The sequence below is a fragment of the Nymphalis io genome, chromosome 4, assembly GCF_905147045.1.
Source record: "Nymphalis io chromosome 4, ilAglIoxx1.1, whole genome shotgun sequence".
NCBI classification, from domain to species: Eukaryota; Metazoa; Arthropoda; class Insecta; order Lepidoptera; family Nymphalidae; genus Nymphalis; species Nymphalis io.
In genome coordinates this window covers 14,594,644-14,619,872 of record NC_065891.1, presented here as the reverse complement: position 1 = coordinate 14,619,872, position 25,229 = coordinate 14,594,644, and positions in this window count along the sequence as shown.

Sequence of the window (25,229 nt, the reverse complement as noted above, 5' to 3'; positions counted from 1 at the left end):
ACCTCAACCTCATCGTCGGAGTGTGTCGAAGTCGGCGCGTATACCTGTATGACCTTCAAAGAATACCGGTGATTCTGAGTATAAGGTACGCCACCCTAGTCGACACGCTCTCGATTTTCACAACGTTGTTAACGAGGGACTTGTGGACTATGAACCCGACACCACCTTGAGACAGTTGATCGCCCAATTGCAAATAGAGAAGGTTACCGGATTCCAGGATCATCGTATCCTTCCCCTGTCTTCGGACTTCGGATAATCTGACGATATCCCAGTGTAACCTGCTCAGTTCTTCCTCCAGTTCGATGATCTTCTCGTCGGTCCGCAGTTACGCGTGTTATATGTTGCCAGGGCCAGAGGCCGTCGGTGTTGGTAACACGAAATCTGCCGGGGATTCTTAACACCCCCTGCTCCGCCGTTACTACAGCTGTTACCGAGGTTAGGAATAGCAGGGCTGCCGGGGACTAGGGGTCGTGGTTTAGTTACGCGAATCATTGAGGGGATATGCCATAAGCGCCACGCTTGGCAGACGGATTGGCGATTGCAGTAAGTTAGTCATATTACTCAGAGAGACGCTACTGCCCGTTCTCTGGTGTATATTCCCTCGGGTCGACTTCTACACTAAAAACGCTGAAAAACAAAAACTACTTATTGTTGCTTACTCTTGATCACATAAAGTGGTATTGCTTTTTTAAATTCGGTAAATCTGACGCGAACAGAGAAGTTCAGGCACAGGACAGGAGTTTTTGTGCTTTTCGAGATACGAAAGTATAATAAGCGTTTGTAATTTATGTAACTCAGGATGCTTTTCAAATTTTCGTAAAAATAATTTTAAAACATTATTTGACCTGATCTTTATACAAGCGATCAATAGTAAATTTCAAAGTTCACCTGCGTCACTCTCTGCCTGTCGTCTTTACTAAAACGTTAGTCGTCTTGTGTCTCTTAAAATACCCCTCGATGTTCTAGCACTTTTAAAAATCTAAGCGCTCTCAAGCAATCTTGGTGATGTCTGAAGGAGATACTTTATTTTAGTTTTATGTAATAATTAACAAAATATTATAATTAAATCGTTAAAAAAGTACGGTTTGTCTCCGAAACTAAAATTAATTAATATGTCCTTTAGAGTCTTTAGAAGCATGGTATAATGTGGCTTGCACTGCAAAGTTTTTCATGGTGTATAATAAATACATGTCAGTAAATAAATTGTTGCATTCGGCGCTGAGTCGAGAAAATAGACTTGGGTGCTACGATGAATGTATAATGATATTTTTTTAGTATTATTATAAAAATATTACAATTATGACAGATTTTTTACAAAAATATGCGTGGGTTTTAAGAGGAGCAATCAAGTAATTGACGACAAAAACCTGTGGCAAATACGGCGACATTGATGGCAGGCAGTGACATGTGACAGCGGGGATGGATCACCGCAAATGGCTATTTAATCCGACAGACGAGCCCTTTTCTCAGTCATTGACTTTAGACTTTTTTTTCAATTCTATTTCTCTTCTGTTCCTGATAAATCTACAATCAGCTATCTGACCTTGTTATTAGCTAGAAGAAGACGTGTTCATTTTATTTCAATATGTATTTGTAGGTTAAGGCACGATATGGCTTAATCTACTAAAATTCGAATTACATATACATTCTAACATCAACGAAAGGTATCTTAGAACTTTGCATTTCAAAACGAAATTAAAGCTGTCGTTTAGTTGGAGAATAATTGTCGGACATGCTCTAGAAAACAATTTCAATGACGGCACTGAGTGCTGTATCAAATTCAAAGCTCTGCAAATTTTATTGCACTCCTAACTTCCGTGCTTCGCTTTAATGTCTCTCTCGGGGGCGGAACTCGCGCCACTGACTGAAAACCGGGGCTTATTGTAGTTAGTCGTGTGCGACGGCTTACGCTAGCGGTGCTTGTGATAATGGCCGTTACTCAACTGAAGTATTAAGCGCGCGCCGCGCGGCGACGTGTTTATGGAACTTGTATATTATATACCAAACTCAAATGATGACCTTACGACGCGATTCCTGCGCTCGTCCCGTCGCTATCTCGTGCCGTTTGTATTCTAAACGACAGCCACGGGGTATTGCGCGAACAGAAATGTCGAGAATATTAATTAATTCTAATAAATAAAGGTACACTTGTCAAAATTACTAATTTTTGAAGAATAACCTATTTTTCTTCAAAAATTAGTACTTTATTTATCTATTATATAAAAGTGAGTTTTAGTGTATTAGTATAAAGTTTGAAACTTCAACTTTAGCGTTTAACGGACATTATACGAGTCGCTTAACATTAAAACCCTCGTTTCCATCAGTAAGGATTTCCTGTAGCTCATTTAATTATCTACATTAGAGATGGTTTATAGACCGGAGTGTGACGGAGGCAATTTTTATTATAAGGGAGGCGTTGCTTCGAGATGCAATTCGTCTTTGTACAGCGTATCAAATAAATAAGAGCATTAACATTTCCGGTATCAGACACATCGGTGTGTTGTGCTGAACATGGAAATATGTATATTTTTAAAATAGTAAAAGCAATGTATATATTACATATGTAATAAGTATAACATAATATATTTATACATTGAAAAATAAACAAATTATTTATTTAAAGTAATTTATTCTTCATCGGAAAATATTGTCCAAGTTTCGGCCTGTGTTTACTACTGCGTGTAGCGGTCGGAATGCAGCAGACACATTCACTGGCACACTATCATAAACTACAAAATATACATTTTGCAGAAGGTTTATGTGGAGGCACATTCTTTTATATACATTTTGTTGCATATAAATTCGAGACGCTTATTCGCTCTAACAAATATTATTATATAAGTTAACTTAAATGTTTTAAGCTTTGAAAGCTCTATCAAAATGAAACGTATTCGATATTTTATATATTGTATCTTTATGAACTAGAATAAATATTTCCAACGACACCACAGACTCGACCGCTCTGATGCAGACGGAGACGCGTGGTGAATAATTCCGGTAGACCGCGTTGCAGAAGTGGACGCGGTAGCATAATGTACGGAATATCATGTCGCGAGTGGCATTAGTTGACGTGTGTGTGACATAGTAGAGAGGAGTAGAATTGACGCGGAAGCGGCAGATTGGCTGGCGCGCTGATTTCCTCTGGGGCGCGAGCGTGTGACGAGCGCCGCCGCGTGTGTCGAGCAACTAGTTACCCGTGTCACAGCACCGCGTGGTCTTATTTAGTTACACCGTTTGCCAGTCAGTCAATAGTTATTTGATGATGAACTTCGCTACGGTTTCATAAAATCACACACTCTTAATTATTATCCTATTTATTACTTGTTCATGTTAGCTAAGATGACTGTGTTTTAATAGGGTTTGTCTACCTGCTTATGACATATTTTGCAACTACCATTAGGCTTATTTGTATAATATAGTTCATAACTAAAATGGTAATTGAACTTTCTTTATAAAAACCTTTTAGTTATAAAACCCGACCTAAATCTTAATAAACGTCGACTTAAGCATCGTCCTGGTTGGCAACCACGCGGCTCATTTCGGGCTGGTCTATTTAGCCTCGATACCTGCAGATAGACTGTCGGCAGCTTATATCGCGATCCCTCGTTATTCTGCTGGAAATGTCAAACGGTGCGTCAGTGCCAAGATGGATCGCTTATTAAAACACGGCACCGACACCGGTCAGGTTCACTTTGAAAACATAACGTAACGTGTATCATAAATTGTTTGCCGTATCTCAACGCGAATGTTATGGATATTTTTTAATAAAATAGATTGATTTTGTTTTTTTATTATATTTCACTATTTAGTACTTAAGTGCACACAGGACGGAAGGACTGTTTGGTAGGTACCACCTACTAATCGATAATTCTACCGTTAATGTTGAATGTCAGTAATAATTGTCATAAGGGATATAACATAATGGTCCAGCATGAGGAATGTCGTAAGGAACGGTACACACAAGAAGTATGTACATAGCTAGAATCAAGTTTTATTTATTTTAAATTGTATACTTACAATGTACATTAGCGAACTAATATACAGTAAATGTTTTAATACTCACTGATATTCTTAGTATATACATAGGTGTGTACAACATTACGAATACGACATTAAGCTCACTAAACGTTCAAGACAATAATATTTAAATAAAAATAAAAGACAAAATATATATAAGAAGAAAAACAGCGGTAAAAGATGTTGCGAGTTGTGTTCATATAATTATCTGTCTTCCTTAAATAAAAAATATCTACTAATAATATTTTAACAAGTTGACCGTCTGCTTATCGTAAGCTATAATGCTAAAGACCTATGTAATTATTTAAAGCTATTTTGATAAAATTTTAAAGTTTAAATTACGACCTTTCTTTTTAAATATGTTGCAATACGACGATGCATTCGCAGTTATTCGAAAAAAATTCGACCTATTCTAAGTAAGTCACTATAACTTCTTCTAAATTATCTCAGAGGGGCTGATGGTACCGGTCACCTGATGGTAAGTTTTTACCACCGCTAATAGACATAGGAAGTGTAAGTTGCAAGAAATATTAATCAATCCTTACAATGCCAATTTTCTCTGTACTAGTTACTGGCTCACTCACCCTTCCAACTGAATCGCAAAAATTATAATTATTGCTGGTTGGCGGTACCACCGGTAGGCGATAGAATTGCTTTAATTTTACTAGTTATAGTATAACTATAATGTAAGCATAAAGCTTAAGACTCGCAGCTTTTTAATCAAAGGCTTACAAGATGTTGACAATACGAATAGCGCCCTAACCGATGGGCATAGTTGTACATTAAACGGCATTAAACGGTGCTGTCATAATGTACCGCTGTTGGGTGTCGGTGTTGGGCGAGCCACTGCAGCGGCTTAGCGTGAAAAATGCGCCCGCACCGAGCCGCTGTTCCGAGCCGGCGTAATGGCCGCATGCCACGCCGCATTTACATACGCCCTGCGATATATGGAATACGGAATACGATCGGCTTCCCGCTAAATCAACTAGAGTTGACGGATCTCGTTAATACGAAGAAAACGATTACCCCTGATTACCTGCCGTTAGGGAAATCAGTTCTAGTGAAGTCTTTAAACGTACTGAGTTTTTTGAGAGGATTAGATACAGTTAGTTTCAAACATCTCACTTGTTTGTATCAGTTGAGCGAGACAAGTGGATTTAATTAACAAATCAGTCATATTACTCTTACAACTATATTTTAATGAAGTAGAAACGACAGGTTCCGACGACACGATGTTAGTCGAGCTGTCATCGGCCACATTGCTCGGAGACGGTGGCTGTTCTGATATTATCGTCATGTCTTTCACTGGCGCAGTAATACTTAATTAGAGCGCCTGACGATGTGAAGCATCAGTGTCTAATATTTCTTTTCGAGTTGTAACATTAGATTATATTGTATGTGCGTCGAAAATTAAGAACGGTGACAAAAATAATGGATACAATTTTAACTAACTGAATACAGCTGACGTTCGCTCGCGTGGGATTAGCTCAGTGTCGTCATGAGTAGAGATAAAAAGTTGCTGCTTTATGAAATGTAAATTTTTAATAGGAGCATCTGTTGCACCTGCGATGTAAAAAATAATAAATTCGCAGAATAACTGAGATTTTCTTTTGTCCATATAGCGTGAAACATTTAAATTAATTTAATTTTGAAATAGCCCGCCACTTGTCAGTAGCAACTACAAATACCCAAAAGTTTTAATGAACCACCATTTATCTCACTCAAGTAAGTTTCTAAATAATAATGTTCCAGGCGATACCCAATAGTTACATATAAAACATTTTCTAACATTAATCTATTTGTTCTTCACTGTCTTGTGCGTTCTATTTTTTTTAGTTCCTAGGTTTTAATTGCATGTTGATTTTTCTAGTACTTCTAAAAATAAAATTTGTACTATTTACTAATTTAGTGATTGTATTTAATTTTAATTGTTTTAATATAAATAACTTAAAATAAAATTTAAAAAATGCCGTAATACATTAGACCCAGTATACATACCTTAACACCTATGTTCAAATTATAACCTGTAGTAGCGATGCTTAAAATAATTGATTGATTTATAACTAATAATATGATTAGTAATAATAAAATTGAACTAATATACATATGCCTCTTTGAAAAAAGCCATAGTCGCTGCCCCCGAGGGTAAATATGATTTCATTGAGCGCCTTGAACACTGTATTGTCTTTATTTTTGAGGCCATTTAAGGCTTGTAGTATTGAGCTGTAACAACCTTCCGGGTCCGGACTTTCCTCTTCAGTTGCATCGTTACATCGTTGCAACTACTGCGTGGGATACGCTACGGAGTTGTAAGGAGTAAGTAATTTATAAGTTTTTGCCTATAAAGATTTTTTTATAACATAAGAAATTATAAAATTTCTTTTATGAGTGAATGTATTAAACGCAGGCCTTACAAAAGTTTACTGGAAGTAGATTACATATATAATTAATATTATAACAATAGATTAATACCTTGTCAATTGATCTTTCCGACCAAACTCCGCAAATTTATCATCTATTATTTACGACATCGTAACGCATGCGTTATTCATTTTTTTCGTGTAATCTCATAACAAAACTCTTGATGTATCGGAACTACGATAGCAAATAAAAAAACAAATTTACAAAATGATTACGAGTATTTTTAATGAATGTTCCATTAGGAAGTAATGTTTTGATGCTCTTGTTTGTTCCAAGCACATCGACATAAATTACGTCACTTTTTTAAAATTTTTAGATAAAAGGAAGTTAAATTTTTACATAAAGAAACTTCTATTATATATAATCTTTATTACATAACTGTAATTATATAACATAAAAACACCATTAAATAATTTATAAACTAAAACAATTTCCAATTATAAATATTTTAGATACATTAGATGACGAAGTAATTTAGATTATTATCAATCCAAACGAACAAAGTAAACAAAAGTTCAATTAACTTTACCAAAAAGTAAAAAAAATAAGCAAAATAAAACAATATTTCAATAAAAATAAATATTTTTGTTGATCTTTATTTAACTTTCTTCTTACGTATAATTAAAATATTGAGATGAAATATATCAATATAAATCGAAAAATAAATATAAACACTGTCTTGAACTAAAATGTGGATTCAATTGAAATAATAAATGTATAATAATAGATACAGACTCGACACAATGAATATAAGCTTCGTCACAAAAGTCAATGAATGAATTCAACGAACAAAATCTACACAGCTTACCACACCTCATACAACATACATCAAATAAACACACAGCTCTTTTGAAACAATAAGCTATCAGCACGATATGTCCATTTTGAGAAAGGTTTTGTAGTAATTGTGAATATGAAAAACAACAAAATATATTTACTCATAATATTAATGAGCGTGACATATCGTGCTAGTTAGAGATATTATCAGATTCATGTCTGGGCTCAGGATGTCTCGTGGAAAACTTATTTTATGAAACTATTTTGTGCTCTCTCAGTTGGCAACTAACGTGACCTAGATCGTCTGGTCACGCTGTGTTGTATACTTTATCGATGAAGTAGTGAACTTAAGACGGGAACAACTTTAGGATATTTCCTGATTTGTAAGATATGTTGTTATGATAAAATCCGGTTTTAAATAATGCCCTGACCAAATCACAGCCACACACGCACACATGTGCAGTATAATAGCACTTGCACAGGAGACAAACACAGTTCAAATATATTACCTCGAACTTATATTTAATACTAGAAATAAAAATAAGCTTGTACCTACTGCTATCCGATTGCGTAAGGTACAGAGAATGTTTTGGGGCAATTGTATACGCATATGAAATTAAGTACCGGAAAATATAAAAAAATACCATTTTCTAAATTTAAAAACTTGTTACGTCAGAATTAATCAATAATATTAATACGCATTAAAAATAATTACTTTTTGGATTGGAAATATGCTCGGACTTAAGCTCGGGTTCCAGCGCAGGACTAATCGGGAACAATAATAATTATTGTAGACATAACCAAATTGTAAATATGATTTATAAAAAAAAAACTACGCGAATTCTTACCGTTTCTTCTCGTTGGAGACTGCTCTCCGAAGCGACGGTAGAGTTAAAATAGTGATGATACAAAAACGTTTTATTGTAAAGCTTACTTCAATAACTACGACTGTATAGAGATAAGTCATTACAACAAACGGTTTTGCGAGATTTCAGAGGCACGGGAGTGCAACCCTAACGCCGCTTCCTAACGCTGGCCTACTTCTGACAATTCCTTACCAGACAAAAACGATACCTTTTAATAGACTCTAGCAAGGAATCGAATCCACGGGTTATTTAGCCTAGCTAACTATAATAAGTTAGCTATTAGACATGTATTGCATTTCGTTAGTGACATGACGTTCGCTATGTGTTTGCTGTTTACTCATATTATCATATTATGTGTTATGTCGAAACAAAGTTGTACAAAATATAATTTATTATATAAATATAATGGTAAATCTTGCATAACGACTCGATAAAGTCAGCGTTAGATCGAATATCATTGAACGTGATCTTTCAACGTTCAGCAGTATCATTGCCGCTTTACCTCTAAGAGGGTTCTCAAGTGCCCTCAGTAGGTCGCGACACGCGAGAGGGTGGAACCGCTCGTAAAGGCAATGTCGCACACCAATAAACGAAATGAAAGCAATTAAGTGACTCCTCGCGAGGGGACCGCGTTGGAGCTTATTAGAAAGTCATGGACGTAGTAAGGGACTCGCGTTGGTAAAATGTTGGCGTTATATCTCGTATTTTCGAACTTTAATTAAAAATTTTAATTCTTTCTGTCGTACGTAGCATCCATACGCATACATTACATTTCATTGCGATATGAAATATTTGATATAAAGTAATGTTTAGTTAATAGTTTACTAAAGCACCTTCAAAATGAACAGAACTCGTTACCGTGTCCGTTGTTTAAGAAAAAACTAATCAACTTTAGTCGTACAGTTATTATAAAAGTAAATTTATTTTGATTGAGAAACATAATGTAAAGTATGGATGCGGGAACCGCCTTTTAAGACCTCTAGCCTCGTCACATGTTGTCTCATTATACCATTGCGACGTAGTATTCATGAGTTACATGAATATCGCTTTAATTGTAAGGGAATAGAGTATATATTGCATTGGTCTACTTACTATGGCTGGTCCCGCCATACGTCTACATGCCGATCTATTTCTCCGAAGAGAATAACGATACAATTTTATCATTACGCCCAGTTATGTTGTTCCATGACATTTCTTTAGTTCACCGTCAATGGCGATCGTAATTCGTTTGATGTTCTTGGAATCATCGACCTACTACCTGCGACTTTGTAATGTGTTACCTAAACGTATTCAAATTTCTTCACGATTAAAAAGCCGTAATATAATACGTTATTAAGTAATTAATAATGGTATAAATAATGATGAATATTGTATTAAAAAAACGTCGCGACCCCCGGCCTTCTTAATAAACGCATTGTTTCAAAAACAAAAACATTTTGTTTATAGCCTTTCAGCAAAGCTATGAGTGGCCTGGAGGGAAATGTGAGTAATAATATAGAAACAACAACGCGGATTTTCGGTTCTGACATCCTCGTACCGAGTTGTGCACTCAGCGCTGCTTATCGTGCACAAAGCTCACACTTAGCTCAACTTTATCTATTTAGACTTTAAAAGCCTCGCTCTTCGAGTTTGCTCCAGGGTGAAATTATCTGAAAACTGATCGTCGAGATCCGGTATTAAGATCAAATTCCCATCCTTATTGATTCCAACTTCTGTAATTAAAACCAGGGCTGTCTTCCAAATTAAATGTAGCAATTGTTAAGAATTTAATAATTGATAAGCTATTTGGATACGGTTACTAAATATTTAATTAATAAATACCACACGAAGACATTAATAGAAACGTATCCAATTACAGAACCCAGTTTTAAATGTTACACTATATTTCATACATTTCAATAATCTACAAACAATTCCATTATTATCGAGGTCTGTATTAATTTTATGTTGTTATTTTAAATATAATACAGTAAATCAACACCGGTGGAAATCTCATTATTTAAAAATGATAAAGTCGGGAATCGCTTATAATGATCAGTAAGTATTGAATAGAGTTCCGAATAATGTCACCAAACATGGTATAAAGTTTTATTATGTAAGATAGTGGGGCCGGGTGTTATAGTTAATGTTCTCTCATTTGGCAAAGTACCAACGCGTGCGATGTACAATATTTGTTAATTTTCACCTTTTTATAGTGTAATAAAGTTCAAAATAGAAGGGCGGCGAGTTGGCACCTACGTACTTCAACAAAAGGATTAGCAGCGCATTTTGTTTAGGCTCTCGTGCTTGTGTTCATTTACAAAGGAAACTTCGGTACGAATGTGAGCTTACCGTCAGCTCCGTTTCGGATGATTGTTGCCGATTTGGGTAATTTCCTCCTAAATATACAACGAAGCCGTAATGAAAATAAATGGAATACATATTTAAAATATTTGTCTAACATTTTTAGTGTCGTGTGTGTATATAGTATTTACATATTTGTAAGTAATATACTAACACCCCAAATGCGAGGAAAAACATTCACTTTAATATGTGAATGTTTTTCCTCGCAGTAAAATAAAAATAGTTTCACACTTACATAATATTGATATAATCACACAGAGACACGGAAATCGTTACAATAACACTTAATATTACTCTGAGGACTTCAAACCGTTGACATTTGTTGAAATTTAAACTTCAAATTTAAATCAAACCCATTGCATTACTTGCAAATGGGATCTGTAATTACTTATTTACACTATATATTTCTTTATATAAATTATAGTACTAACGAATATGTTAGTTAGTTAGTTAGTTAGCCTGTTAATGTCCCACTGCTGGGCTAAGGCCTCCTCTCCCTTTTGAGGAGAAGGTTTGGAGCTTATTCCACCACGCTGCTCCAATGCGGGTTGGTAGAATACACATGTGGCATAATTTGAAATTAGACACATGCAGGTTTCCTCACGATGTTTTCCTTCACCGTCAAGCACGAGATGAATTATAAACACAAATTAAGCACATGAAAATTCAGTGGTGCTTGCCCGGGTTTGAACCCACGATCATCGGTTAAGATGCACGCGTTCTAACCACTAGGCCATCTCGGCTTATACTAGGCCATCTCGGCTTAACGAATATGTAGTTAATTTTAATCTTTAATTTAATAAACCTAATGATTGACGAGTGAGTACGAGGAATCAAACAATTATCCAATGGTTGATTGTCCCCGACTATGAATAACTAACAAATAAGGCGTAAAAACAATCGACTTAAAAATTTACTGTCAAATAATTTAGACATTGTCATACATTGTACGGCTTATTATATCGTGTAATGTACCAAGTAGCGTTTATCATGTAAATAAATATAATTAATTATTAAAAAAAATATCAATAACTCTCATGACAGTTTAACATTTATTTTAAAATTAATAAGTGTTTTGTTTCCAGTCAAGAATAAACTAAATTAGAAATATCAAAGTTATCGTTTGAGCACGGAGACATATTCGATCGTTACAAAGGCCTGTTTGCTCGTCAAACAATATCATCCTGAACAAGTCCCCGATGTGTGCTCGCGTGGAGCCTCAGCTACGAGAAGACGATGTGTATCTAGAGGGGCTGCGCGCCTGCTGTGCAGAAGAACTGAGGAAAACTAATTCCTTACATTGTAATGTTTTTTACTCCACGTAATTTCTCTTTATCTGCTCCGCGCCATAAAATAAATAGGATTGAGTTAGCAGACAGTAAGTTATCGATGGTCCCGGAGCGTTCGCCTCTCGATACTGATTACTTTACGAATATATTTTGTTGTGCGCCCATTTATTTCCACGTACACGCCGTATCTTGCCTTTACTACTCGTAATATCGTTCCGCTAACTTCCACACTGATCTCTAATGCACTTCTTCGGATGGCGCGATGTCGCTCACCCGTAATGGAAGTAGCGATTAGATGAAATTCATTATTTTGTTTACTTTAGATTAAAATGTAATTAAATTTAGTTGTTTTGAAACTCATCGGAGGTATGGGTATAAATAATGTTTTCGTTGAGCGTATAGACTTTGGGTCGATCCCAGAGGGCGTTAAAGGGTGGAAAGCAAATAGAATCTTAGAGGCTTACACGAAAAACTTGGTATCAATTTCGACAGGGTTTTCATGCTAGCCGAGTAATATACACGAGCCGGGTAGAGTTACGGCCGGGGAGTGGAGGGGATACCGAGGGGACACCGCATAATGTCTTGATGACATAGAAATGTTACTAATGGAATAATAACGGACTTTTGCCCCCGAGTTTCCTCTTTTGTCGTGATTCCGTTATATTTTGTTCAGAAATACAATAAAAAGAAAGTGTTCATTCGTAGCATTCCACTATGATAATAATAAAAGATATTTTATGATTGTATACATATTATATGAAGTAACTGGTTGGTGTGGGTGTTTGTATATTCTCATAATCTATCTAAATTATTTCCTGTATGTTTAACTATGTCTCAAAAAAATGTTAGACCGATTTAAGCTTAATTCTCACTAGGTCCCCAAAGGTAAGGTAATCTCATATTTTTTCTTCTGATATACCGTATAGTTACCGAATTTTCAGAAAATCTAAATCGGTTGTTCACAATATATTTTTTCATGAATTTCGTTTATTCGGATTAAATCGTGTGGTCGGCTGACGCCGATCGATTTTAAAATAACCTTATCTTATTGATTATAATCATATTTGTATAATTTTATTTTACAATAACATATAAGAAGAGAACACGTGACACCTTGTGCACCTCATACTAGCGGAGTAGGTGAAGGTGGAGAGATAATTGATGGTCTTATAAGTAAAGAGGTTGATTGTAAATTTCCAATTGCAATGCCATTTAATACTTTCGCTGTACTAAGAGTACACCACTTATATATGCCAAAAAAATAAACTTAAAATATTAGCTTATTTTAATGTATTAGTACTTCGATTATATTATGGCTAAAACGACTTTCTTAGCCCATAGTACAACTCGCTTACTATTACTAATTCAGACGTATCCACCGCACCGGCAGGTAGAATTGATCTGACTTGTTACCCCATCAGCCTACACTTCGCTATTCCTTATCGCTATACGTTCAAATACGTTTTGTCTTAACTTTAAATTAAGTTCTAGTAAGAACATATGTACTCACATATTCAATATATTGATCAGAATCGGTTTAGGGAGTCAGATAGTCGCAAACTTCTAATCTATGTCAATACGAATATATATTTTTTTGTATATTTGGTAAGTGATAGTAGAGTTCAAACGCGAAATATACACAGCAAATAAATACAGCGAATAAACGCGAATATATACAGTTAGACGTGACGACACCTCACAATTAATCCGCCGTGACTGCGGGCGCATTACTAACGCATGTCCTGTGCCGTAACAACGAGTGTTGCTTCAATTTCACAAGTTTTACTACGCCATCGACACACTGCACTCAAGTGTTCCAGTTTTATTGAGTCGTAAAACATTTTTGTTACGAAGCTCGTTGATGACACCTCATGAATGTTACGCGTACCTCAGGGTTACGATTATGTAGCAGACACTGTTTTATTATTGTAATACTATTTGGCTTTAAATATAAAAGAAAAATTGCGAAATGCTTTAGCAATTATCATAAACCCGCGCGATAAGCATGTTAGTTGACAGCGCTGCGGGGCGTCCGCATGCGTCCGCGCGCGTCCAGTGTCCGCTCGCAATCGTAAACTCGAGGAAGTCATTTCGTTTGTTTTCAATAATTTAACATTCAATATTCGATCTACATATATTCATGGTATGAACAATACAAGTACAATACAAGCAACAAGTATAACAGTGTCTGAAAGTGTCCGTTTATACATAGCCGTAATAAAAAACTTAAAGTTGTACACTTTATGTTTGATTAAATTGTGTTAATCGCTGTTATGAAATAACAAAAAGCTATTAATTGTAAATAATACCAAATTTTCCTTATGTGAGGCTCAATAACTAAGGAATTATCCCGTATATTTTACATTTCTAGATTTTATTGCGATGTCCGATTCATTGAAACATATAAACATTGAAAATAATATTTGGAGCGAACCTCGGCGAAGTACACTCGGTACGAAAATTAAAAGCGAATTGAAATCGTTTTTCCCAAACGAGTTTTTCTGTGTTTATTTTTTCAGTGAAGCGAACAGAAACCATTTAAATTGTGGTATTGCGGCGATTCATTTCGCAGCATTTCAGTTTCTCGAGAGCAATTACTATTGATAACTCGTGTCGATGTAAATGCAGGCGTTTGCCCGCGACGGTCTGCAACAGGTTAGAGGGATTATCGCTGCTCGACTTTGATGTGTTCGCAAGTTTTATTGATGGCATGTCATTAAAAGGAAATATAGTCGACGCGCGGGTTTGCTTTAGTTAACTTTCCCGGTAGAAAGTTTTCGAAATTGAATTTTTCATATTATGTCTCCAAAAAGTATCAATACAATGGCGATAGGAGAGGTAAAGGAGAATAAATAGGAAGGAAATGAAACAAGAGGAAAGAAGAACAAACAGAAAAATGTGGAGGACGAAAGAACAATTGAGAACTATCACGTTCCGGGTTCATAGAACATCCTGATTGCATTTTATGTATTTTTCACAATTTTATAATATGAAACAATCCGATGTAAAATATTTAAGATATGAGCATAAATTGTTGACCTGGGGTTCAACGCTGTAATGATAATGAAATGCTGGGCACCTCAGATTTTGTCTAATTTTGTTAAATTGAGACCATATTGTTAGCGGACCCCGCGGCACTACGCGCTGCGCGCTGTCTCACTGCTCCCTCGCTTGAAGAGTGAAAAAAGCTATTTCCACTTACAGGCGTCATTTCCTTTTGAATAATATTCTAATAATAATATCCTGGGACTTTTTCACACACGGCCATCTGATCCCAAATTAAGCTTGTACAAAGCTTGTGCTATGGGAACCAGACAACTGATATACTACATATACTACTTTTCTTTTGTAAATACATAACTATATAGAAAATTACACCCAGGCTCAGGACAAACAGACATGTTCATGCACACAAATGTCTGTCCTGGGTGGGAATCGAACCCACAACCTTCGGCGTGAAAAGGCAAGTATTTACCAACCACGCCAACCGGCTCGTCAATAGACAAAGAAAACGTGAAATCGTACATTATTGATTTTAGCACCAACAATGTATTGTAACTTAGGAAACGGGGTTAAATAGTGATTAAATAAAACACGACACAATAGTCAAGGCCGATTTTATAAGGCTATTAAAATATGCGTGAACACGTCACGATCGTTTGTAGCACACGCATTTGGATTCACGTAATTTTTTCAGTTTATTTTTCATCCTCTTCGATATCATGCTTCTCCGCATAAATATAAAATGTAGCGCTTATGTTCTTAAACGTCATTTGCACAAGCACGCCAGTTGACCTACTTACCGGTGCACAGTTCACATTTCGGCTCTAATGATTCGCGTTACCATAAAATAAAAGAAGATAAAAGCAAGTTGAATTTCGTCATGTTTTTTTATTGAATAATAAACTTTAATAATGCACTTATTATTTTAACGTATTCAGTCAGGAACAGACTCGCGCAAGGTTAAGCGCAATTATGCTTTATAAATAACTTAACAACACATAATGGTCTCATCATTTATACGCTTGAAAGCCTTTTTAAACACTATTTTCAAGAAAAAATTGAAGTACTATTTATTTGAATAGCCCGTTTCGGAAGCCGTTCTGCATTGTAATAACTGGTCCATAAATAGTGAGATGTTTATAGAACAATAGTCGAGTCGCCGCGGATATTAAAAAACTTTGCGAGCGCACCCGCGGTGAGCCTCGCCAGCGGTACGTACTGGTTCCCGTAAACATTCGTATGGACAAGTTAGCAAGCTGGCCACGCCGGAATTGTCAACTTTTTTCATTTCCTTAAGTAACAAGGGACCAGTGAGAAGTTTAGATATGAATACAGAATGAAGCAATCTCAATAGGATGCGCGAGGCCTTCTGTGTATGAATTTGCAATGAATACAAAATTTCCAATTAGATAGCCGATTGCTTCGAGTAAAACATATTGCGCTAAAACAATATCTGGATGGCTATCGACGATTTGGAAACATATTATTCAGAATGACCGTCATTGAAGCGAAACATTCAAAAGTTACTTCCGAGAAAGAAAACCTTAAGTAAAACTTAATACAAATATTAATGTTTTGTTGAGTACAATAAAATGGTGCTAAAGCTGAAAGTACCATAATATCTAGTTAGGTACAAGGGACAATTTGGCTGCGAAACTTAGATAATTAGTGGACGCTTCATAGCATATTACTTCTAAGCGAGAAAACAACGTTAAAGTAAAAGCCATTATCGGCCTTATTAGCGCTCAGCTGCCAACCCCCGGCGAGCCAGCGCCGAGTCGACGAGGGGCAGACAGCCAGGCAGCCCACAGCGGCGCTATCAAACTGCTACATGCAGCGTCTTTCTGACGATAATTGTGTTGTCTATATATGTAAGTGTTACACTTTTAACTATCTTTGTTACGATGCGTGGTCAGGTTTATTTGTATAAACCATAAATGAAACTATATTAACAAACACGAAAAAGTGAGTAGACAAACATACTTATATTTCTACCTATACGTAATATTTCAATTGTGTTAATTTGTAAAATGTACTTGGAAAAGAAACGCCAACTTTATAAAACATAGATACAGTTTTTTATTTAAATCTTGGAAGCTTTTTGCTTGCCGACAACAGCAGTCGATCGTTTTATAAAATAAATTCCCAATTAATTTAATTAATGCCTAATTTGAAGGCTCATAGAAAGGTAGCTTAAATAAGATTTTTTTTTTTTTAATTTTAATAATCAGTGATTAAGCTTATATGACCTTAAGAATTAACTACAACTTTGTAAATGCCACGCTTATTATTGAAGATCACGCGACTTAGTGATATTAGACTAGTGAGCATACATATAGCATCGTTCCCTTCGCTATTCTACTGCATTTAAATTCGTTGAACCACAAAGTTCCGTCAGTAGTAATTGTTCCTGGATCGAAGAACGCGGAGTGGTCTCGATTAGCGTTCGCTTTGTTGACATCTTCATGAATTTCAATGAGCATCCAAGCGGCCCCTCTACATACATAATGATCATTCGCAGTTTACTTATATTACGTCAGCAATATTCAAATTTCACACATCAGGTGAATTACTTACTTAATGACTTCAACAGTATATATTTATATCTTATAATATTACCTAAATGGTTTTTGAAATATTCAAAATTCATCGAGACAAACCCCCTTATTTACATATTATGTTTGTATTTATGCTAAACAATTTTGCGAAAAATATTTGATCGACTTGTAGAAAGTATACATAGTTATAATCCTGAGAAAAAAAAATGAGTTACCGTCCACGGTATTTGTTCCTATATATTATTATAATATCACTTTTGAATTGAATAATTTGTTCACGAGGATCCCGTAAAGTGTTGATGTTGACAGAATGATCAAATATATCGCGAAAGTGTTTACATTCAGCGCCGACTACCGATATAGAGCGATAGTTTTAAGTAATTTTACATAAAATATAGACAATGTGTCAAGGTAACTATTAAGCATTTAAAAATAAAGATGGAGAATGGGTTGGTGTTTTGGAAGGCTATAAAATATCATGTATCCGATTGTCAGACGAGGCACAATATATATCCTTTTGAAAACAACTTTATAAAGCATCCGAAACGTCTTATTATCTTTCCCGGGAAAGGTCGTAAACCCGGATTCTGAGAATATCCTCAACGCTTTATCTACGTTAGCTTCGTATTCAGAGTTTCAGCTTCTCGGGTCACAAAACATTCAAGTTTAAAGAGCATTATCTCAGCGTATGCGCTTTTGAGGATCTTAGAGAACAAACGGCACGACCGATAGATACCACTTGAAAACTATTGAAAGAAAATTTTGATTCTAAATAGATTAGATATTTATTTTATAACAATCAAAAAGCAGTTTCTATAAAGCGTAAAAATAATTAAAGGAGTCTTACTAGTTGGACTTTTAGACAGCATCAGACTCAGATTTTAATGGTAATATCACGGTTATCTAGATTTTTCGCTAAGTCCTACAACATTAATTATTAGCAATTTCGACTATCATTTTTATTTAAATGTTACGAACTCTTATTAAATTCACGTCAATCTGTTTTATAATCACATCACATCATCATCACCAGCCGAAAGACGTCCACTGCTGGACAAAGGCCTCCCCCAAGGATTTCCACGTTGGGTTTTATAATACCTAATATAAAATAAAAATTAAAAGCCTATTGAAACAGAAGGTAGGCCAGGATAGCGAAAGAAGTGTTGTGTTGTTATAAACAATATTTATTAAACAGGCAGAGTGACCACCCTGCTCGAGTTCAACAATAATTATGATCGTTCATTGTAAATACATCGCTTTTTATACAAAAGTTAAATCATTATAATGTCGGTAGTTGTAAAAATCATATCACGAAATTAAATAACATATAACAAAATTTATAATCAAATTAACTTCAATAAATATTAGGTTATTCTAAATTATATACGCGTTGGTCGTAGCGTTGAGTTTAACACTATGTAATTGATTGTTGGAGCGACTCTTCTTTACAATATTATATTTGGGATAATATATTTGGGATCGTTGCGTTGATATGTAATAGCGCGCGCTAGCTGTTAGCGAGCTTGAATGTTTTTCTATTTTAATGATATTTTTAAACTATCCATTTACTATTTTCTTTTAATAATAATAATAATTCTATGTTAACATTTAAAAAGCAATTTCTTCTCATTTTTATGATGTTAAAGTGAAAGATTTCTCTCATCCTGGGGTACTCTGTACGGATCATTTAGATTCCATACGCGTTTTGTTCAATTATGTACAATAATGTTTCCTGGGGCACTATTAAAGCTTGGTATATATGTGATAAATAGAAACAATTTTTAAGCTTTTAGGAAAGGAATGAGATCATTCGGGAAAAGGAATTACTAAATGTAATTTATTTCCTTCGACAGCGAAATCTTTTTCGTCAGCTTTGCGCCGTTAAAGGCTCACAACATACCGTTTTATGTGACGTGATTTTTGATGGTTCGCCAAGAGACTGGCGATAAAATATAGACCCGGATCTTTACACAGGCGTATTTTTGTATTACTACTTCCTGCTTTTATGACGACTTTCTGTGGAATTCGAATTATATGTATAAAACTGGCTCTGATTACAGAAGAAGATATTTACATTCCGTAGCGGTGTCGGTTGGGGAAGGTCGCTCGGTCGCGTTTTCAAATTGCCCACATCTTCCAGCCCAACCGACATCTATTTGTCACGAAATGAGTTTTTTATGCGAGGGATGCGACCCTATTGTTACGTACTGTTATCCCCAATTGACGAATGCGTCACCCGCTGAATATTCGCCTGATTATATTTTCCTTCGAAACAGCCCTCGCGAAATTCGATTATGGTGCTTTAATATTTAACCAAATGGTTGAATTTGAAAGCGAAAGTTTGGGATAACTTCACCCCAAATGGGGTCGAAAAAGCAATTAATTGTCATAATTAGTTATTTAACGCATATATATGAGGTACTTATTCCTATAAATCTGTTAAATATAACTTATTATCACTTTGTACTTCTAACTATCGATATTCAGAAATATAATTGTCCACAGGTATGGCGTCGTTGGTGATTAACAAATATATCTAACGTTATTGAAAGTAAATATAATTGGTATAATTTTCGACATAAACTTATAAGGGTCGTTTATAACCGGAAGAACGAGAAATAAATTGAGACTGAATATTATCTATTACGTCATACTATAATACGGACATTAATTACTCGAATTGCTAATAATTATTATAACATATTAATAAATAATTATTTTAAATCCAGTTTTACAGTACAGTTATGTCATGAAAAAATCTGCATATTTAAGACCTTTCTTCTATAGAAGACTTGCTTCCGATTTTATAAGTTAAGTAAAGAAACAATCCGTCAAAGCGTATTTCCTTTACTACCCTCAAAGATCGTGAGATAGATTATGTAATGAAAGTGTAATTATTTTTTCAATTTAGTTGTGCAGTTTTGTTACAATTTAAAAAGTGAGAAGTGTTTTGAGTCGGCTGGCGTGCTATCGATAACATCGGTAACTTAATCTGGGTAATTAGAAATTTTGTAACTGCAAACTACGACTTGTTTAATTACAAATGGATTAATTACTACTTCGTGTAATTTGTACGATCGTGATAAGCCCGGAGGGGTAATAACAGCTCTATTTGATAGCTTTATTTGGTCATATATAATATTACATCAAAACGAAAAAGATTTTTATTGTTCATCGAATAATTTTATTAAAAACTATTTTAGTTTTCATTTACTATATCCAAGTGTTCCACTGACTATCTTCGTGGACGGGCGAAATGAATAAAATAGATTTACAATGTAGAAGGAAAAATTATGTATTCGTGACACAATACTTTCAAACGATAAATTTGCCTTTTATCGTTCATTGAAGGAAATGTCGGTGAGTTGGCGTTCTGCCAGCGACTGTATTGTAATGGGAAGCGAGAAGTTGCTAGCTGTACTTGTTGTATGTAGTTCAGCGCACCGCGGCACAAGTCAGGCTCTTCAGGTGTCACGTCACGTGTCGAGATCGTCTCAACAACAGCCTCGTCTCTGTGAGATAGACAATTATGGATATGAATCCCTTACAGTTTGCAAAAGATTTCCTTTAATCAATTTTACATATACTTATTAATGGTCAAAGTAAAACGGCGGTACCGTTTCGGAAAAGCGAATACCCCGACCTGAAAAAACCGACGATGGTAAGCGAGTAATTTATTTTTTGTCAAATGTAATAAAATAAAAAAATAAAAATGTATGTCTGATTATTTATTACATGTACTTTATAAATAATAAGTAAATATCATTATTTTAAACAACTTTATTTGCAGTTAATGTAAGATTTTATTTATTTACTTGTTAACAGTGTTTGTCAACAGTGTTACAGAAATGGTTGTACAATTATCACTCAGTAAGGCATAAAAAATATAAATTATAATTATAAACAAATAAGAGCCTTATCGTTAAAAAAGTTTTACTTTGAAACGTTACGCATAAACGTAAAATTTGATCTCAAACTGATGTTTTCTTAACTCATCCAAAGAAAACATCAGTGTTACTTAAAAAAGGTAAATAAAATAATTCAAAACTGGACACATCGTGTCGTAATGCATTAATTTCTCGGTTAAGTTTAAATATTTTTTAATTCATAATAAGACGCTTAAGTTCATAATTAAAACCTGCAATTACATTTAAATTTGCATTACAACGATTACTTCCTCTTAAATCTATTACTCTTATGGCTTAGACGTATGTCGTATGTAGATGCGTCGTAACTAACATTATTAATTAGAAAGAATGAGAGTTTGTGTGTCTATGTGTGCGTGTCTTTGGCCTGAAACAATCAGAGCTTAAATATAAAACGAAGGTAAGACAGGGTAAGTTTATATACGAATTACTTAATAGACTGACACAATTTGAATTAAAGTAATTATAACATGAACACTCCGTTAGTTTAGTTACAAATGATTGGTGGTTCGTTGATACGAGAATTAAGTAAATAAATTTAGTGTACAGTATCAAAGGACTTGGGACGTGATAAGCAACTTGTGAGGAAGACTCGCGACGCGTGACGTGGGATGAGACAGTGACAGTCACGGACACTCAACAGGTGCTCCTTCTACTTCGGCCCTTCGTACGCATCTCAACTCGATTTACACCCCGACAGCAGATTAGACGAACACAAGGACGACAATAACTTGAACCGAACTCGTTATGTTCATTTGCCAGGAAAATCTGTGGAATAATATAAGGGAACGTGTGACGTTTATTGAGTTACGTTACGTTACGTTGCTTGCGATGAAATTTGCTTTAAAAACACCCAAAGAGCTTTGTTCATTTCTCCAATTATCATAACATCTTTGAAGATGGCAAAAGGCTAAACAATGTGAAGTGTAATTATTTTTGTCTAAAATACACATTATGAATAAGGAGTGGAGTGGTTTAATATATTTAATGTTTAAAATATTTAAAGTTAAAGGTATAATTAATTAATTATTGTATTTGTATATAACTCTCAAAAGATCTTTTTTTTTAAACAAGAGTTTTAAGCTGTTTTAAGACAATTAAAAAACAATATGGATAAATAATGTGACAAACATCGGAATGTACTGACTTTTTATATGAATTTGACTTACATAATACACGAGCCGGTCATCTTATAATAATATGGAGGACGCAGTTTCCGGAATATTAAAAGGTTCCCCAGGGATTATCAAATATCTCTATCTTAGATTTTATCTTATAAAAGCTGTAAACGTGCTTATAAAAGATTTAAGTAGAGCAGAAATAAATATTGTTCATGTATGATGTAATATGAAACTCCTGATGACATGTGAAGTCGTGAAGTTCTATGATAAAGTCGGTTCTTTCAAACAAGGCTCCGTCTTCCTTCCGACTGACTCGTTACTTGGGAGTATTCTTTAAAGTTTTAGATCAAAACTTATGCAATACTGGCGAGCAATTCATGCAAAAATTCACGCTTCACGCTCGACTATCGTTTCTCTTTGTGATTTGTTTTAAAGAAAAATATTCAATGTGTCTGATTCTAAAGCTGGAGTCGCACTATTCCTACATAATACATATCGCACAAGGCGCTGACGGTGCTTCTGTCTCGTTATAATAATTTCAATATTTGGGGACTAGCTCCTTTACTTCATACTGAATTCGTTCAAACTTATTCCGAAAAGTTTCAGTGAAAAACGTAGCTAATGGTTGATTTTTATATCGAAAGTGAGCGAAACAAGGGGGTCAAATGTAATCAAAAGTTATCATAGTTATTGACTTATAAATCAGCGGGTTTAGTTGCATTGCTCTTGTTAGGTCTAATCTCATAAAGTTTACAAAACGGTGAAGATATTCGGGAAGGAGATTGCGTCGTGTATCACGAATCAGCACGAACGGGCGATGCGTGGAATTTCATTTAGTCTTAGTTTCAGCGCTGCAGTGTGCTCAATAGTTTAGATTAATGCTTGTTGTCCTACACTCTGCGATATTAGACCACAATTCAAGCAAATACCGCATGTGTCCTAGCTGTGTTTGATTTATTAAATTAATAAAAGAAAATAAAACAGAACATTCCAGTTAATGTATTCAAATGTTGGTATTTATCTTTTTTTAAACATTTCAATCTTCAACCGACGCCTGCACTTGAACTTCGCGCTGGCAATGTTCCATTCTATCGGTAAAGCGATTGCTATCCAGTTTCGATTTATTAGCTATAGAATTATATTATTTTTCTTTACAGTTATAATTATATGCATCGAGTAATTCAGGCTTACGTATGAAATTTCCGTTTTTATTCTTCGTTAAAATATGTATTAGAATGTTTTATGCCTTTAAACTTTTATATTGAATTCACTTGGAACCAAAAAGTTACCCGAGAGCGTTGCGGAGAGAAGAGCAAATATCAATGAATACGTTCAGAACGGAGCTGAGAATGTATTAAAGTTGAGTTAAACCAGTTGTGTGCTCTAAATAATAAGCTCAACTAAATTTATCTTAATTATAAAAAATAAACGTACCAAATTAAAAAGCTCAAGTCAAATACGTTTATTATAAGCAAGATAATAAAGTCTAATTCTCTTTGAACATTCGAGATGTTTTGCAAATTAAAATGCTTTCTGATTGGTCCTCCAACATGGGCCCCTTTTATCGAGGCGGCCACTTTTCCTGTTACGAATGATTTAAATTTGATGAGAATCGTAAAGAGTGAAATAAGACGAAAATAAATTTGTGACAAAAATATGCCCTAAAGTAAATTCGCTTAACATCTTAAAGCTGAGCTGCCGGTACCGACCTAATTCAGTTTTTGTTGTTGACCCGCTGCTCAAAGCAAGCGTTTAATAAATAAGCTACTGCGGCCGGCCCTGACCGGCTTCGAGTTGACCTCTGGAATGTTACCGGCTAACGTGGCTGGCACTGAGCCAGAGATCGCACTGATTGCCATCTGATCTTCATTATCTCATCATGACCCGGCAAAATTTGTAACATTTACTAAGATTGGTTCACTTCCATATGCGTTGTTCTTAAAATTCAACTTTTTATAATTATAGTAGCACACATATCATGATCGTCAGTGGATACGAAACACGCTACCTACTCGCGCTTAAAGTTTAAAAATTAAACTTCAGGAAACACTTTTCGAAGTCTGCCTTTTGCCAGCAATGACATTTATGACTTTCACGGCGCGTGTTGTGCAGTTTGTATATAGGATTCGGGAAAGTTTTTATCGTATTTATATTATTCATTATATTTTATTTTGCGCGACACTTTGACAGAGTTGCATCTGTCGTGGTCACGAGCACAAGGCGGTCGGGCGTAAAGGTATTATTTTATTTAGGCCTTTTATAAGGCGTTTAACCGATCATACATATATATATATATATATATATATATATATATATATATAGGCATTTGTGTATTTAGAATACTTTAAGAATTCGATTTATTGATTCAAATTGATCCGAAGATTTATTGAATTCTGGTGGTTTTAATAGTGTCGATTTTTTTAAATTTAACTGTACTACATGAAAATATATTTAAAATATCAGAATTTAAAGGTCACCAATATAAAAAATAAGCGCAGTGACCCAGTGCGTGTCGTTTCGACAGCCCGAACTCGAACAACTCGCGATGCCCACGGCGCGATGAATATTTTAATATCGACTCGACGCCACGACTCCTCCCGCACCGGAATTTAATTTCGCTTCCACGGTATGAGCCGTTCAATAACTGGGAGGTGCTTATAATTATTTATGTCTTCAAACTATCTGTAACAGCGCATACGAATTATTAAATTACGCAGCGTCATCGACTGCTCACGTGTTTTAACTTAATCAAAAGTTATGTGTCTACGTTAATATCGAAAACCGCGCTCGGGGTGCTTTGCACTTCGTTAACAAAGATCATAATTCGATTCCTATCTTTATTAATAGAATTTTGGGAAGAGGCTTCAATTAGTTACGATTACTAAACGATTATTTATAAGGCTAAGTT